The sequence below is a fragment of the Papio anubis genome, chromosome 13 (assembly GCF_008728515.1).
Source record: "Papio anubis isolate 15944 chromosome 13, Panubis1.0, whole genome shotgun sequence".
NCBI classification, from domain to species: domain Eukaryota; kingdom Metazoa; phylum Chordata; class Mammalia; order Primates; family Cercopithecidae; genus Papio; species Papio anubis.
Genome location: NC_044988.1, coordinates 67,251,352 through 67,267,289, shown reverse-complemented (window position 1 = coordinate 67,267,289; position 15,938 = coordinate 67,251,352). Strand labels below are relative to the sequence as shown.

General features: G+C 46.5%; 1 non-coding gene across 1 annotated transcript; it reads right to left on the bottom strand.

The window, feature by feature from the left end:
• Positions 1-10,766: 10,766 nt before the first annotated feature.
• LOC116270215 lies at positions 10,767-10,872 on the bottom strand. The gene has a single exon (XR_004178130.1). It is a non-coding gene; the product is annotated as a U6 spliceosomal RNA (small nuclear RNA).
• Between the last annotated feature and the right edge of the window lie 5,066 nt (positions 10,873-15,938).

Genomic DNA, 15,938 nt, shown 5'->3' with positions numbered 1-15,938 from the left:
GTTTTAAAAAGGCTCGTCCAGGAAGGGCATATGGAAGCTGATGACTCCGCACTTTCAGCCCTCTTGGAGGGACTTAGACCTCCAGAGTCAGAAACTGAGACGCTAAGAAGGCAGCAACGCCGCAGTGGAGACACACTATGGAGTCCTGCCCGCAAACAGCACACACTGACGCACTCCACAAAAGCCCTAGGACACAGCTCAGTTCCTCCTTTTAAGGAAAAAAAAAAAAAAAAAGGAAACAAATAATCTAAGAAGGCGGAGAAAACAAGAAGAGTAACCCCCTTTGGGGCCCTCTTAGTGTTACGGCACCTCTACTTGTTAGAATTTGTGTAAAATTGAAATATTACGGTCTTTGTGCACAAGACGACGATTGCATTAAAGAAAAAGAGCCCAAAAGTCCATAGAATTTCTTTTTTTTTTTTTTTTTTTTTGAGACGGAGTCTCGCTCTGTCGCCCAGGCTGGAGTGCAGTGGCGCTATCTCGGCTCGCTGCAAGCTCCGCCTCCCGGGTTTACGCCCTTCTCCTGCCTCAGCCTCCCGAGTAGCTGGGACCACAGGCGCCCGCCACCTCGCCCGGCTAGTTTTTTGTATTTTTTAGTAGAGACGGGGTTTCACCATATTCGCCAGGATGGTCTCGATCTCCTGACCTCGTGATCCGCCCGTCTCGGCCTCCCAAAGTGCTGGGATTACAGGCTTGAGCCACCGCGCCCGGCCATAGAATTTCTAAGTTCTCTTTTTCTCTATTTCTTTTCTGCTTACTTTAACTCTGCTGTTACTTTTCTACTGAGATAAAAACCACTGTTTGGATCCGAACTTTTTTTTTTTTTTTTTTGCAAGCCGGTAAACTTGTGTTTATCTCATGGCTAGAGTTCTGAAGTAAAAGCTATAGGATCTCTGTGTGTGTGTATGTTTGTCTGTGTGTGTGTATTTAAAAGACCTTTATGATAGATTTCTATAATTTTATGTTTAACTGGTAATTAAATCAGTTTTAATTTCCCTCTAGCACACCAGACTTTTTCCTCTCTGTATTTAGAGATGTAAATTTTGCCGTCTGATTTTTCACTTAAGAGTTGCTTGCTTTAACATGCAAATTAGCCAGTCATGGTGGCTCATGCCTGTAATCCCAGCACTTTGGGAGGCTGAGATGGGCTAATCACCTGAGGTCAGGAGTTCCAGACCAGCCTGGCCAACATGGCGAAACTAAAAATACAAAAATTAGGTGGGCATGGTGGCGCATGCCTGTAGTCCCAGCTACTCGGGAGGCTAAGGCGGAAGAATCACTTGAACCCAGGACGGGGAGGTTGCAGTGAGCCAGTATCGCGCCATTGCACTCCAGCCTGGGCAACAGAGCAAGATTCCATCTAAAAAAAAAAAAAAAAAAAAATGCAAATTTAGGGCTGGTCGGCTGACAATTCCCTAGAGTAATAAAACAGGTTATCAAGAATTGCAAGCCTAAATAGGGGGAAAAGAAGAGGTCTTATGAGTCTCCAAGATGCACTTCTATCGGCATGCCTAATAAGTCTCACACCTTACCTAATCCCAGCACTTTGGGAGACCAAGGTGGGTGGATTACTTGAGGCCAGGAATTTGAGACCAGCCTTGCCAACATGATGAAACCTTGTCTGTAACAAAAATAAAAAAAAATTACTCGGCACGGTGGCTTACGCCTGTAATCCCAGCACTTTGGGAGGCCGAGGCGGGTGGATCAAGAGATCAGGAGTTCAAGACCAGCCTGGCCAAGATGGTGAAACCCCCTCTCTACTAAAAATACAAAAATTAGCAGGGCATGGTATCTGGCACCTGTAATCCCAGCTACCCAGGAGGCTGAGGCAGAGAATTGCTTGAACCCAGGAGGCAGAGGTTGCAGTGAGCCAAGATCATGCCACTGCACTCCAGCCTGGGTGACCAAGCAAGACTCCGTCTAAAAAAAAAAAAAAAAGAAAAGAAAAGAAAATACGTAGGTGAAACTGCCGCCCAGGCAGGAGGAAAGGCAATATGATAGCTCAGAGCAGAGGTCTCGAGTGGAGAGAGATCTGGGAGCCACTCTGACTTGGAAAAAGACCGAGGATGGGCCCGACTACTGCAGGAGAGCGCATGCGGGGGGCTGAGCAGTGCGGAGTAGCCAGCGGGTGCAGCTGCCCTGGGAGAAACAAGCAGGAGGCAGAACAGGTGTGTGTCCTGAGGAGGCGAGACCCGCAACATCAAAGGCCCCAAGCAGTCCAGAAGAATGAGGAACGAGAAGACACCAGTGGCAGTGGGGATCAAGGGGCCACTTGGAGACAGCAGATTTGGTGGCAAAGGGGAGTTGAAGAAATAGAAAAAGTGAAAATAGCCCTTTCTTGGAAAAGCTCAGTTGTCAAAGCAGGTGAAGAATGGACCCTGGGATGGAGGAATCCAAAGAGTGGAGGGGTTGTGAGGAAGTGCGTGTTTGGAGACCCAACAGGAGGCAACCAAAGGAAAGAGAGAGACGCCGGGTGCGGTGGCTCATACCTGTAATCTCAGAAGTTCGCAAGGCTGAGACAGGAGGACCACTTGAACCCAGGAGTTCAAGAGCAGCCTGGGTAACATAGTGAGACCTGGTCTCTACAAAAACTAAAAAAGTTAGGCAGGCATGGTGGCGCATGCCTGTGGTCCTGTAACCACCCAGGGGTTCATCTTACCCACTGCCTAGACAGAGTTGATTCATGAAGACAGGGGAAGTGCAATAGAGAAAGAGTAATTCATGCAGAGCCGGCTGTGCAGGAGGCTGGAGTTTCATTATTACTCAAATCAGTCTCCCTGAGCATTTAGGGAGCAGTTTTTAAGGATAACTTGGTGGGTGGGGGAAGCCAGTGAGCCAGGAGTGCTGATTAGTCAGGGATGAAATCACAGGGAGTCGGAGCTGTCTTCTTGCACTGAGTCAGTTCCTGGGTCGGGGCCCACAAGATCAGATGAGCCAGTTTATTGATCTGGGTGAGGCCAGCTGATCCATCAAGTGCAGGGTCTGCAAAATATCTCAAGCACTGACCTTAGGAGCAGTTTAGGGAGGGTCAGAATCTTGTCCCCCTCCAGCTGCATAACTCCTAAACCATAATTCCTAATCTTATGGCTAATATTACTCCTACAAAGGCAATCTAGAGCCCAGGCAAGGAGGTCTGCTTTGGGAAAGGGCTGTTAGTGTCTTTGTTTAAACTGTAAACTAAGTTTCTCCCAAAGTTAGTTCAGCCTACGCCCAGGAATGAACAAGGACAGCTTGGAGGTTAGAAGCAAGTTGGAATAAGTTAAGTTAGAGCTCTTTCACTGTCTCAGTCATAATTTTGCAAAGGCAGTTTCATTCCCAGCTACACAGCTACCCAAGAGGCTGAGGCAGGAGGATTGCTTGAGCCTCGAGAGGTTGAGGCTGCAGTGAGTCGTGATCATGCTACTGCACTCCAGCCTGGGCAATAGAGTGACAGTCTGTCTCTAAAAGTAAAAATAAGAGGGAGGGAGGTTGAAGCAAGTTCACTTATCATGCATGAGATATGGGTGTGCTACCCTAGATGGCATGTGTTTACTGTCTCGGTTTTTTTTTTTGGTGTTTTTGTTTGTTTGTTTGTTTGTTTAGACATAGCCTCTCTCTGTCACCAGGCTAGAGTGCAGTGGTGCAACCTCGGCTCACTGCAACCTCCACCTCCCGGGTTCAAGCGATTCTCCTGCCTCAGCCTCCCCAGTAGCTGGGACTACAGGCGCCCACCACCACGCCCAGCTAATTTTTGTATTTTTTAGTAGAAGCGAGGTTTCACTATGCTGGCCAGTCCGGTCTCAAACTTCTGACCTCGTGATCCACCCACCTTGGACTTCCAAAGTGCTGGGATTACAGGCGTGAGCCACCGTGCCTGGCCGTGTCTCAGGTTTAAATGGCCTTCGCATTCTGGGGTGAGGCTGAGCAGTGGACTCTGATCACAGAGAAAATGAAATCCAGCACTAAAGTAACTCAGTCACTTTTGACTGAAGAAAGCTATTGCAGTTTTGCATAATTTGTGAATAAGTGGAAATTAAAGGAAAAAAAAGAGAAATCACATTTAAAAATAGTCATCTCACGAAAGCAAGTTAGGCTCATTTGTGACTAAATAAAAATTTTCAGTAATTTAACGTAGTACTTTGTCTTACTATAGTAAAGAGGGAAAGGACTCAATTTTCTTTCCACTCTTATTCTTGGATTTAAAGTCAGTTTCTGGTGCTTTTTCTGCTTGGATAATGAATCAATGTTCAATCTGTCCAAATGGATGAGAACGTGTAGGAAGGTCTTTAAAAATAAATTAGTCCAGGCTTGATAGCTCATGCCTGTAGTCCCAGCACTTTGGGAGGCTGAGGTGGGCAGATCACTTGAGGTCAGGAGTTCGAGACCAGCCTGACCAACATGGTGAAAACTCATCTCTACTAAAAATACAAAAAATTAGCTGGACATGGTGGCTCGCGCCTGTAATCTCAGCTACTCAGGAGGCTGAGGCAGGAGAATTGCTTGAACCCGGGAGGTGGAGGTTGCAGTGAGCCGAGATTGCGCCACTGCACTATAGCCTGGGTGACACAGAGAGACTCCATCTCAAAAATAAAATACAATAAAATAAAAATAAATTAAGAGCCAGGTGCAGGCTGGGCACGGTGGCTCATGCCTGTAATCCCAGCACTTTGGGAGGCCGAGGCAGGCAGATCACTTGAGCTTGGGAGTTCGAGACCAGCCTGACCAACATGGAGAAACCCCGTCTCTACTAAAAATACAAAATTAGCTGGGCATGGTGGCACATGCCTGTAATCCCAACTACTAGGGAGGGTGAGGCAGGAGAATCACTTAAACCTGGGAGGCGGGCGATGAACCGAGATCGCGCCATTGCACTCCAGCCTGGGCAACAAGTGCGAAACTCCGTCTCAAAAAAAAAAAAGACAGCCGGGTGCAGTGGCATGTACCTGTAGCCTTCTAGCTACTTGGGAGGCTGAGGCCATGAGTACTGCTTGAGCCCAGGAGTTAGGGGCCAGCCTGGGCAACATTATGAGATCCAATCTCAAAGAAAAGCAAGTAATAACAACAAATTAAACCAAGGAGGGACTCTTTTCTGTTGTTAGCAGGAAAGCGCAAGAAGAACTTAGTTTGGAGAAGCTAGAGTACCCAGAGTGCTAGGTCATGGGGTCAAGGTTGAGGATGGGGGGTCCAGTTTTCAGATTAGACCCTCTGGAGTTTGATGCCCCAGTGGCTACCCCAACTGTGCCAGACCCCTTTTGAAGTTGGCTCCTAGAAAACTTCTTCCAACCTTTAGGACTCCTGCCTAATTTTTTGCCACTCTGTGCTCCAGCTACACAGAACTATTTTGAGTTCCCTAAAGGATCATGTTCCGTCACCTCCAGGTCTTGGCACAGCCTGTTTCCTGTTCCTGCACACTCCCCGCTCCTCCACCCTCACGACACTGAGCCTCACCTGGCTACCGTCTGCAGGTCCTTCAGTGCACAAGCTGCTTCCTCTCAGATCTTTCTCTGATCTCCCCAGTAGCCATTTCTGGGCTCCCACAAGACCCTCTTCTTCACCTACTTCTTCTTTTTTTTTTTTTTTTGAGATGGAGTCTTGCTCTGTCGCCCGGAGTGCAGTGGCACAATCTCAGCTCACTGCAACCTCCACCTCCTGGGTTTGAGCAATTCTCCTGCCTGAGCCTCCCGAGTAGCTGGGATTACAGGTGCACGCCACCATGCCCAGCTAATTTTTACATTTTTTTAGTAGAGACAGGGTTTCACTATGTTGGCCGGGCTGGTCTCGAACTCCCAAGCTCAGGTGATCTGCCTGCCTTGGCCTCCCAAAGTGCTGGGATTACAGGCATGAGCCACCATGCCTGGCCCCTTCTTCACCCACTTCTCACCCTTTATGACATCTTTTTGGGAATAAGCCCCCCAAAATCTGGCTATAAACTGGCCATAAACAAAATCTCTGCAGCACTGTGACATGTTCATGATGGCCATAACGCCCACGCTGGAAGGTTGTGGGTTTATTGGAATGAGGGCAAGGAATATCTGGCCCGCCCAGGACAGAAAACCGCTTAAAGGCGTTCTTAAGCCACAAACAATAGCATGAACAATCTGTGCCTTCAAGATATGCTCCTGCTGCAGTTAACTGCCCAACCTATTCCTTTAATTCAGCCCATCCCTTCATTTCCCATAAGGGATACTTTTAGTTAATTTAATATCTATAGAAACAGTGCTAATGACTGGCTTGCTGTTAATATATACGGGTAAATCTCTGTTCGGGGCTCTCAGCTCTAAAGGCTGTGAGATCCCTGATTTCCCACTTCACACCTCTATATTTCTGTGTGTGTGTCTTTAATTCCTCTAGCACCACTGGGTTGGGGTCTCCCCGACCAAGCTGGTCTGAGCAACATCTACCTCTTTTGTCTGTCTTTCCCTTTAGAGTGTAGGCGCCTTCAGTTAAGGAACCATTTGGAGCACCTTCCCAGCACTGAACCCAGGGCAAAGCCCTAGAGAGACAAGGTGACAAGTCAGGTCAGGCCTCTGCCTGAGGTTGCCTGGAGCCTTGTATTGTCACTGTGTCCTATGGAGCCAGGAGCTCCTTGAGATCAGGGCATGGAGTCTCTCCTACTCTATCTCCAGCACCAAGCACAGGACTTTTTTTTTTTTTCTTTTTTGAGGCCGAGTTTCACTATTGTTGCCCAGGCTGGAATGCAATGGCATGATCTCGGCTCACCATAACCTCCGCCTCCCGGGTTCAAGCAATTCTCCTGCCTCAGCCTCCGGAGTAGCTGGGATTACAGGCATGCACCCCCTACTCCCCTGGCTAATATTGTATTTTCAGTAGGGATGGGGTTTCTCCATGTTGGTTAGTCTGGTTTCGAACTGCTGACTTCAGGTGATCTACCCCTCTGAATCTCCAAAAGTGCTGGGATTACAGGTGTGAGCCACCTCGCCTGGCATTTTTAATTTTTTTTTTAGATGGAGTCTCACTCTGTTGCCCAGGCTGGAGTGCAGTGGCACAATCTTGGCTCACTGCAACCTCTGCCTCCCAGGTTCCTGTGATTCTCCTGCCTCAGCTTCCCAAGTAGCTGATTACAGGCACAAGCCACCACACCCGGCTAGTTTTTGTATTCTTAGTAGAGATGGGTTTTCACCATGTTGGCCAGGCTGGTCTCAAAATCTTGACCTCAGGTAATCCACCCACCTTGGCCTCCCAAAGTGCTGGGATTACAGCCGTAAGCCACCACGCCCAGCCTACAAGGACTTCTTAATACCTAGTAGATGGCAATAAATATTTTCTGAATGAGCAAGTGCAGAGGAGAAAATATGACAGCGATGACTGAGGCATAACTGACTTCATCTGTTCTCAGGCCACATTCTGTTCCTTGGGTGAACCTGACTGTTCCCTGAGTTGTCACTGAAGTCAGCTTTCTGGCCAGTTCCTCAGAGGAGGAAGTGAGGCATGGAGCCGCCCAAGCTGCCCAGCCCCAGCTGCTGAGGGCCTGCCTCAGGTCCCATGGCCAAAGAACCTGCTTCTTCCAAGGCTGTCAGTTGTCCCATTTTCAGGCACCCTTGCTGATCACACCGTTGCTGGTCACACCACCTACTTTCTGCTTCCCCAACCTTGGTTCTCATCCCTGTAACATAAGCATCATTTTTATGCTGTCCCTGAGAGAGCAAACCTCCCATCACACTCTAGAGGGTGTGGGAGGTGAAAGTCAACACCTTCAGTCTCTGGTGGAGGCTTGTGACCTGTGACATCCCTCACTTGCCTCCGTTTTCCAGTGTACCCCACTGCTGCATCCACCAAAGCAGTTTCGAGTGCCTGCTTGCTTGCCTGGTACCACAGCAGGTGCTGGGGATAGAATGCGGAACAAAAGAGGCCTCCACGGTCCTTTTCCTGCAAACTTTAGTTTACGATAAAAGTAAACTATATTCACATATAAATATATGATCTTGAATTATGATGAGGGCAGTGAAGAAACTGAGTGCCGCATGAGAAATTAGGAAAGGGACCTTCTTTAGATGGGTGGCCAAGAGGAGTCTTTCTGATGAGTCGATGTTTTGGCTGAGACCCCCACCCCAAATGTCTTCCACATGACAATAATCTCTTCCCTCACTGGGTCCCTATGGGGTGCTGGAACACTACAGTGTCCTGAGAAGTGCACAGGGTTTTGGATAATTCAGGCCGGGGTTCACCTCCGAGCTCTGTCCCTTCACGCAGAGGAACTTCTCAACGTCCTCCCCTGTGAAATGGAGACAGCCACCACCAGAGGGCAGTAGTGAGGACTGCACGAGAAGAGGTGTGTAAGGCCCTGTTGGCTCAGACCTGCCCAAACACTCAGGGAGGGGTCTCATTCCTGAGCCCCTGCTCCCAGGCCTGTTTCTACCGCCTGCAGCCTGCGGGGACCTTCCCACCCTCAGACCTCATCTTGACAGTTTATCCCTGTCACTGGCCTCATCCCTAGTTTGGCTGGTCCTGCCCCTCCCCGTACCCAGTTAGGACAGTGGGTCTGACGTGTCTCCACCTTCTCATCTCACCCTTAACTTCAAAGGGTTCCCAAAGCTGTCACAACTCTCCCGCTTCTCCCTCACTGTCATTGGGAATCTTCTCCATTCTAGGGCTTCAAAATCTCCCTGGGTGCAGTGGCAGGAGGATCACTTGAGGTCAGGAGTTCGAGACCAGCCTGGCCAACATGGTGAAACCCCATCTCTACTAAAAACACAAAAATTATCCGGATGTGGTTGTGGGTGCCTGTAGTCCCAGCTACTTGGGAGGCTGAGGCAGGAGAATCACTTGAACCTGGGTGGTGGAGGTTGCAGTGAGCCAAGATCGCACCACTACACTCCAACCTGGGCAACAGAGCAAGACCCTGTCTCAAAAAAAAAAAAAAATCTGTATCTTCATGGGAGACCTTTCTCACCACACTGCTTCCTCATGGTCATCTCTGAAAACAACCCCAGGAACCAGAGTGCCCCACAGTAACCGGGGCTCCGCTGTGTGATACTGTCCCCTGAAGCTGACCAACCTGATGCAGACATCTGATAGAAGATCATCTCTGGGTCAATAGGCACATGAAAAGATGCTCGACATAGTTAGCTATCAGGAAATGCAAACCAAACCCATAGTGAGATACCACTTTGCACTTGCTAGGATGTTTAAAATTGGAAAGAAAAATAATAACAAGGATGTGGATTTTTTTTTTTTTTTTTGAGACAGGGTCTCGCTCTGTCACCCAAGCTGGAGTGCAGTGATGCCTGAAGCCTTCAACTCCCAGGCTGGTGTCTCCTGAGTAGCTGGGATCACAGGTGTGTGCCACCCTGCCCAGATAATGTTTTTTGATAGAGATGGGGTTTCGCCATGTTACCCAGGCTAGTCTCAAACTCCTGGGCTCAAGTCATCCTCCCACCTCAGCTTCCCAAAGTGCTGGGATTATAGGCGTGAGACATCGTGCCCAACCTTGATGTTTGGCTATCCTTCCAAAGCTCTATCAACCAGGTTTTCTTCTCTCATGATTCTGTCTGCTAATGATGACTCTATAACCCGGAAATCATGAGGAATGGCAAGTCCATAGACTTCTGCCAACTGAGTTCACCAGAGCTGCCCAGTTTCAACTCTTTTGAGACCCTTCCCGTAACACCCCAATAAACCCATCATTTTGATTTGTATATCCATACCCACTTCCCTCCAGCCCCACCCCCTCCCTAACCCCTGGCAACCACTAATGTTTTCCATTTCTATAACTGTGTCATTTTAAGAGGGTTTTTAATAAACAGAACAATGCAGTTCTGTAACCTTTGGCGGCTGGTTTTTTCCCTCAGCATGACTCCCTGGAGATTCATCCTGGTTGTTTTGTGTATGGGTAGTGTGTTCCTTTTTATTTATTTTTTATTTTATTTTATTTTATTTTATTTTATTTTGAGATGGAGTCTTGCTCTGTCGCCTAGGCTGGCATGCAGTGGTGCAATCTCAGTCACCACAACTTCTGTCTCCTGGTTTCAAGCGATTCTCCTGCCTCAGCTTCCCGAGTAGCTGAGATTACAGGCATGCACCACCATGCCCGGCTTATTTTTGTATTTTTAGTAGAGATGGGTTTCACCATGTTGGTCAGGCTGGTCTCGAACTCCTGACCTTAAGTGGTCCACCCACCTCGGCCTCCCAAATGCTGGATTACAGGCGTGAACCACCGCGCCTGGCACATGTTTCATTTTTACAGGAAACTGCCAAACTGTTTTCCAGAGTGGCTGTATGATTTTACATTCTCACCAGAAATACATAATTGATCCAGTTTCTCTGCATTCTCACTAGCATTTGGTGTTGTCGCTATTTTTCATTTTCTCCATTCTGAGAGGAGTGCAGTAATATTTCATTGTGGTTTTAATTTGCATTTCCCAAATGGCTAATAATAATGTTGAACATCTTTTCGTGTGCTTATTTGCCTTCTGTATATCCTCTTCAGTGGAATCTCTTCATGTCTTTTGCCCATTTTCTAATTCTATTCTTGTTTTTTTGCTGTTGAGTTTTGAGAGTACTTCATATTTCTAGATACTAGTCTTTTTGTCAGGTATGTGGTTTGCAAATCTTTTCTCCCAGTCTGTAGCTGTAGCTTGTCTTTTTATCCTCTTTACAAGGTCTTTTGCAGAGCAAAAGCTTTTAATTTTGACCAAGTCCAATATATAAATGTTTCCTTTTATGAATCATGTTTTGGGGGCTAAGTTTAAGAGCTCTTTGCCTCACTCTAGATCCCAAATGTTTTCTCCTATGCTTTTTGTTTTCTAAAATGTTTATAGAATTGTTTTTAAAATATGAAATGCTTCACAAATTTTTATATCATCCTTACATGGGGCCATGCTAATCTTCTCTGTATCATTCCAGCTTTGGTTTATGTGTCACCAAAGTGAGCACATAGTCTTATGGTCTTATGTTTACATTTTAGTCTGAGGTCTTTTTTTTTTTTTCTTTTTTTGAGACAGGATTTTGCTCTGTCACTCAGGCTAGAGTGCAGTGAGGCAGTGAGGCAGTAATAGCTTGCTGCAGCCTCCATCACCCAAGCTCCAGCGATCCTTCTGCCACAACCTCTGTCATAGTGGGGACTACAGGTGTGCTCCACAATGCTCAGCAGAGTTCTATATTTTTTGTAGAGACAAGGTCTTGCCATGTTGGTCTCAAACTTCTGGCCTCAAGTGATCCTCCTGCCTTGGCCTCCTAAAGTCCTAGGATGACAGGCGTGAGCCACCACGTCCGGCGCTGAGGTCCATTTTAAGGAAATTTTTGTACAATATATGAGACTTACGTCAAGGTTTTGTTGTTTGGTTGATTTGGGGGCCTACAGATGTCCAGTTGCTTCAGCACCATTTGTTGAAAAGACTTGTCTCCATTGATTGCTTTTGCACCTTTGTCAAAAATCAGCTGTCAAAAATAGTTGTGTGGAACTATTTCCAAGTTCTGTGTTCTGTTCCATTGATCTATGTGCTATTCCTGGGCCAGAACCACACTGCTTTGTTACTGTGACCACATAACAGGTTTTGAAATTAGGTAGACTGATTTTTCTCTAAAATTAGCTAAATTTTAATAAACTATCTAAAATTATTCTAGCTATTCTAGTTCCTTTGCCTTTCCACATACATTTTAGAAAAGTTTTGTCAATATTTGCAAGAAATAGATTTTGTTGGAATTTTGATAGAAAGTGTGCCAGTATGGGAGTAATTGACAACTTTACTAGGTTTAGTCTTCCAACCCATGAACACAGTTTTACTCAGTTTATTTAGATATTCTTTGATTTCCCTCATCAGCATTTTATAGTTTTCAGCATAGAAACCCTATACATGTTTTGTTAGATTTCCACCCAAATATTCCATGTTTTGAGTGATTATAAATGGTATTTTATTTTTAATTTTGGTTTCCATGTGTTCATCAGTATATAGATTCTAGGAATTTTGTGTGTGTGTGTGCGTGTGGATTCTTTGGGACTTTCTACTACATCACTGTATCATCTGCAAATACAGACCATTTTATTTTTGCCTTTCTGAAATGTGTGCCTTTTCTTTTCTTTCTTGCCTATTACACTGCCTAGAATGTTCAGCTCTATGTTGAATAAGAGTGGTGAGAGTGGACATCCTTGCCTTGTTCCCAATCTTAGAAAGAAAGCATTCCATTTTTCACCATTGAGTATAGTATTAAATGCAGGGTTTTGTAGATGCTCTTAATCAAATTCAGGAAGTTCCCTCTATTCCTAGTTTTCTGAGGGTTTTTTGAGACTTTGAGTTTTGTTTCTAATGAGGCTACAAGCTGTGGAGAACTTTATGAAATTGAATACATCCTAGTACAGCCACTTTATATCCAAACTGTTAAGAGTTTTGTATTAGCGAAACCATCAACCTTATATAAGAAGATTATTCGTGTGTGTTAAAATTTGCATCTTAGAGAAAACCCTCATTTTAGAATTGGGTTGAGAAGAAGAACAAGACCCTGGGTTTATTAATTGCAACTTTTGGCACAACCGTTACAGCATTTATTTGCATCAAGGTTACATTACTGGGAAATTCGTCTTACAGTAAAAAAGGTGAATAAAAGATTTTTTTCATAAGAATTAATGTAGAAGGGCTGGATGTATTTCCATACACCCACAGTCCAAACATTTGTCTATTGACACAATTCACAAACCAATGGAATGACACAGAATGAATTAAGTGAGAAGTAGAAGATCATATGCTCATTTTACAGTGTTGTCCCTGGGCTTCATGGAAGAATTAGGACGCCACACTAGGTGCAGGTGCTACCAAAGTTAGCAGTCATTATAGTGTATCCCGGAGAGTCTGAGTCCAGTGGGGTTCGGGGTAGAATGGAAGAACCACCTGCCTCTGCCCCATCTCTACAGCCCCCCAAGACTTAGAAACAAATACTGCACTCTGAGAATGTTCCAAAAACCTCCACCTTTCTTCTTTTTCCTTTTTTTTTTTGTTTGTTTGTAGATGGAGTCTCACTCTCTCGCTCAGACTGGAGTGCAGTGGCACAATCTTGGCTCACTGCAGCCTCCACCTCCTGGTTCAAGAGATTCTCGAGCCTCAGCCTCCCGCATAGCTGGGACTACAGGTGCGCACTGCCATGCCTAGCTAATTTTTGTATTTTTAGTAGAGACAGGGTTTCACCATGTTGGCCAGGCTGGTCCCGAACTCCTGGCCTCAAGTGATCTGCCCGCCTCAGCCTCCCAAAATGCTGGGATTACAGGCGTGAGCCACCGTCTCTGGCCAAACCTCCAACTTTCTCAGGAGCTCTTGAGATGGTAAAGAAGGAATGGAGCGGAGATCCTCTCCACTGCTAACTGCAGCATTCAGCAATACCAAGATAACATGCCTCAACTCCCCTCCAGCCACAGCCGCTTCCAGTTTACCAACAAGGTGAGTACAAACAATGACTTATACAGAAATTGATCCCATTTTTTATTTTTTATGTTTTTTAGGAGACAGGGTCTCAGTCTGTTGCCCAGGCTGGAGTGCAGAGGTGTGATCACAGCTCACTGTAACCTTGATCTCCCGGGTTCAAGGGATCCTTCTGCCTCAGCCACCCAAGAAACTGGGACTACAGGTGCATGCTACCATACCCAGCTAATTTTTAAATATTTTTTGTAGACATGGGGGTCTTACTTTGTTGCCCAGGCTGTTCTCAAACTCCTGGCCTCAAAAAATCCTCCAGCCTTGGCCTCTCAAAGTGCTGAAATTACAGATGTGAGCCACTATGCACAGATGTGGCGTCTCAAGGTGCTGAAATTACAGATGTGAGCCTGACCAACAAAGTGAAACCCCTTTTAAAAATTGTTTACTTTTATTTTTATTTTTATTTTTAGAGATGGGATCTTGCCACATTGCCTAGGCTGGAGTGCAGTGGCTATTCACAGGTGTGATTATAGCATACTGCAGCCTCCAATTCCTGGCCTCAAGCCATCCTCCCACTTTAGCCTCTTGAGTAGCTAAGATTACAGGTGCGTACTATCGCACTTGACCTGATCCATTTAAATAACTGACATTAACTGGAAAAGGATTGGTGTATAGAACTCAGATCTGCTGTGTCCCAACCCAGTGCTTGGAACACGGTGGGTATTTAGGGACCTTGAATGAAATAATGAGGAGAACTTTATTCTCAGAAATGCATAGTTCATTTGTAAATTGTGCACCCCTTCACCATAAAATAAAATGTGGGATGGGATCAAGAATTTAAATCTTTGAAAGGCACTTCAGCCCTCATTTTGTCCAACCTGTATATAGAGCTAGGATCTGTTTCTACAGTATTCACAAGTACCAGTGGTCCCACCTTGGTCTGCAAAGACCTTTCCACTGATTCACAGTTCTGTTCTTTAGTTCCTTATTTTTTCTTTCTATCAAACTTAAATTCTCTATCCTCCAATTCTCAAACTCCAATCTTAGTTATGCATCATGAGGTTTTTGGAGAAAACCTGCCTAATGGTCTATCTCCCTTCCTGTGTATTCAGCCTCCCCTTTTCAGCTGGCATTTTGCATGAGCATTGAATCCTGGTCAGGTCTTTCAGCTTTTGCTGGGGAAGCTCCCTACACCCCTTGTCCTTTCTTCACCTCTCACCTTCTCTCTCCTCTTCACAACCAGTCCTCTTGAAGGACACTTTTATCTCCACTTATCCCTCCCGCTGCCCAACTCTCCTTGGTCTGGCCTCAACCCCAACCCAAACCCTTGAATTGCCCTATGACAGACTAGCAATGATGCACCTCAGGCCTTATCTTACTGGTGGCCTTGGAAGCATGGACACGTGTGACACCCTAGGCTTCTGAGGACCCTGTCTTCAGGGTCATCTGAACTGGGTTTAGGGGCTGGGCATGGTGGCTTACGCCTGTAATCCCAGCAGTTCAGGAGGCTGAGGTGGTTGGATCACCTGAGGTCAGGAGTTGGAGATCAGCCTGGCCAACATGGTGAAACCCCATCTGTACTAAAAATACAAAATTAGGCCGGGTGCGATGGTTCATGCCTGTAATCCCAGCACTGTGGGAGGCCGAGGTGGGTGGATCACCTGAGGTCAGGAGTTGGAGACCAGCCTGACCAACAAGGTGAAACCCCGTATCTACTAAAAATACAAAAATTAGCCGGGCATGGTGGCACATGCCTATAATCCCAGCTACTTGGGAGGCTGAGGCAGGAGAATCGCTTGAACCCAGCAGGCAGATATTGCAGTGAGCCGAGATAGCACCATTGCACTCCAGCCTGGGCAACAAAAGCAAAACTCCATCTCAAAAAACAAACAAACGGGCCTGGCGCAGTGGCTCACGCCTGTAATCCCAGCACTTTGGGAGGCCGAGGCGGGTGGATCAAGAGATCAGGAGATCGAGACCATCCTGGCTAACAAGGTGAAACCCCGTCTCTACTAAAAATACAAAAATTAACTGGGCATGGTGGTGGGCACCTGTAGTCCCAGCTACTCGGGAGGCTGAGGCAGGAGAATGGCGTGAACCCGGGAGGCAGAGCTTACAGTGAGCGGAGATTGTGCCACTGCACTCCAGCCTGGATGACAGAGCGAGACTCTGTCTCAAAAACAAACAAACAAACAAATAAAAATAGCTGGGCATGATGGCAGATGCCTATAATCCCAGCTACTTGGGAGGCTGAGGCAGGAGAATCACTTGAACCCAGGAGGCAGAGGTTGCAGTGAGCCGGGATCGCACCATTGCACTCCAGCCTGGGCTACAAAAGCAAAACTCCGTCTCAAAAACAAACAAAAAACTGACTTTAGGGACATCACTCTCCTGGTTTCTTCCAACTGCTCTGGCTCCATTGTGTCTTGTTGCCTGGCTGGTTCCTCCTCTTCTGTCCTCCCTTCAAAAACAAACAACAGGCTGGGTGTGGTGGCTCACACCTGTAATCCCAGCATTTTGGGAGGCCAAAGTGGACAGATCACAGGAGGTCAGGAGTTCGAGACCAGCCTGACCAACATGGTGAAATACCGTTTGTAC